Genomic DNA, 2,778 nt, shown 5'->3' with positions numbered 1-2,778 from the left:
TTTTCTCACTTTGTATTGCAAGCTCATATATTAACTTTAACTTTTGTCCCATGTGCATTGATTCCTTTATTTTGTAATTGGGAAATTTTTTGTATCCCCTTTATAAAAATATTTTTTTTAATGCACATGGTAATTTAATTGTTTTGATTTCACATGAGCATGCTTCCCAAAACTTTTATTTTGAAATGTCTTTATTCTTTTTAACTTTCTACCTTTGTTTCTATAATCCATGTTCCCATAAGGTTCCCCACACTTAAACAACACACAATTTCTATCTTAAGCTAACCAAGGATTCAACTTGGGATTTTTTTTTTTTTTCTGCTTAAGGCTAGTATTGTGGTTTATAGAACAAGAGGGGATTAAAAGCTCAAGGGGGCTAACAAGGGTGATGTAAAAGGTAGGCTAATTTTGGGATAAGTGAGCTAGAATCAAACAATGGCCTCAATCACTTTTTTGGTATGTATCTATATTTTATAATTGGACATATAGATTAAAACAAAGTAAAGAACATCAGAATAAAAAAGAAGGGCGAACCACACAGGAATAAAATATTATGGTTTGAATGTAACCATATAATTAAGCTCAAAACTCACAGGCTGTGTGTTCTCTAGCTCAAAAATCATATCTTAGTTATATATGTCATGCAAGTGAAAAATTAAGAGTTCCCATTATTCTCAATGTAAACCTTAGGGTGGTTTTAAAGTTTTAGTGTTTCTCCTTGATGAAATGTTGTTAACTAACTAACATGTAATGCTATATATACAAGGTGTGGATTGTTTTTATAAAAGTCTCTAGTTTACTTCCTTTTTATTTTCAATTTAAACCAAACTATCATATACTAAAAGGGTAAACTATACTAATTAATCCACATATTCTATAACTAATAAGTTAGAATTGCAACTAAACTAACTGGCTAAAATATAAACTAAAGTGCAAAATGTAGAAATAGAGTAAAAATACATAAAAAGAGCAATGTATAAGTACTGAGAAATAAAAATAAAGATAAAAATATAGAAAAATAACAAAATAAAATAAAAAGAGTCTGTAGTGGTTCACCAAGAAAAATACGCCAGAGATGGTGACCTCCCCACACTTAATATAAAGCATCATCCTCGATGCTCACTCAAGCAGGGTGTGAAGGAGTGTCATCACTGGAATGATGTGTGGCTGGAGTCTCTGTGGTGGTGGCCTGAGGGTCTGCCTGCTGCAGAAGAGGTGTTGACTGTATAGGAACCTCTGGGTATGCATCCTGAATCTGATGCGGGGCCTCCTACTGTGGCGTAACCTGCTCCGGGCCTGCCTGCTCAACCTCTCTCTGTGGATAGGTCTTCGCCTCATGATCATCCGCCTCCTCCTCAGATGGCTCTGATGGTATGTCAGGCTCGGAGGAGATGTCACCGCCAGATCGTATCATCAGCTTTAGGTGCTCATAGCATCGCTTGCTGCGATGCTCAGATCTCTCATATCGGCACCGGTTGCGGTGCTCCATCTGTTCTAGCTGGTGAAATAGGCGGTGCACGAGGTGATAAACTGGCTCTGAGGCAGGTGGAGGTGCAGTGGTGGTAGCTGGGGTAGCAGTAGATGAAGAGGGGCCAGCTGAAGGTGTGGCTGTCGCATCAGGGGCAGTGAGGAATGGAGGTCTGTAGCCCAAAGCCAAAAAGTTCCTGCTGTGAGGGATAATCTTCTTACATTCTGCAGCAGGTGACTTCTCATCAGCATCCTCCCAAGGCACGTCAGCTCGACGGCCGAGCTGGGTAATCAGATATGGAAAGGGGAGAGTGCCTCTGACGTGGACCCTGGCCATGTAGTACCGGATGAATCGTGGCAGGTACAGGTCCTTACCCTCCATCACACACTAGAGGAGGGTGATCATAGCGGCAGGTAGCTCCGTCTCATGAGTACTCGGAATAACAAAGTTGCTCAGGATCTGGTGCCAGAGCCGAGCCTCATCATTTAAGTATATCCGCTTGATTCTCTTAGGCATGGTGGTGTTCTGACCCATGACCCATGGGACAGTTGGGTCAAGGGCTATCCTTGCCTTGACCGCATCCCAGTCAAACTTCATGAAGCGCATGTTCTCCTCAGCCTTTTGGTAACCATCGAGCTAATCGGATTTAGGCTGAAGCTTCAGAATATCCTCAATGGCCTCTTCAGTGATGAGTATCTGCTTCCCTCTTAGGTTCACTGCATCTAGGAAAGTTTTGAAGTAATTGCAGTAAAACTCTCTTACCCAAGAAGCATTGACCTCTGTCAGGTTTCTCTCTAGGAAGAACCAGCCTCTTTGTTTGATCTGATTGGAGGTGTATTGCTGGAGTTCATCCGGAATTTTCAGAGTCTGTTCCAGGTACAGGTTCCTAGAGGTTGCAAACACCGGATACTTCAACTCGCAGTATCTATTTGCAAACTTAGTGGGATCAGTGGCAGGGAGTAGCTGGTAAGCCTTCTCCTGCGGGGTAAAGTATTTCTCCCGCCAGGAGTCATCCTGCATGATGTCCAGGATGGACATAAAGGATTCTGCTCTTTTCCGTTTGCCAGTTGTTGCCTTTCCTTTTCCTTTTGTTTGAGTGTCAGACATCCTGACCAAAAAGGATTAATTGTACTTAAGATAATGAAAAACCTAACTTTAAAGAGTAGAGTCGAAAAATAAGGGCTTGGTTAGGTTTTACGTGTTAAGAAGTTGAGTAAATTAATAAGATGACGAGGAAACGGTGAAACACGAATAAAACAATAAACGGATGAATAAAAGGACAAAAATAATAGAGTATCTAAAGATAAAAA

The sequence above is a fragment of the Arachis ipaensis genome, chromosome B05 (genome assembly GCF_000816755.2).
Source record: "Arachis ipaensis cultivar K30076 chromosome B05, Araip1.1, whole genome shotgun sequence".
In the NCBI taxonomy this organism is placed as follows: domain Eukaryota; kingdom Viridiplantae; phylum Streptophyta; class Magnoliopsida; order Fabales; family Fabaceae; genus Arachis; species Arachis ipaensis.
This window is presented reverse-complemented; position numbering follows the sequence as displayed.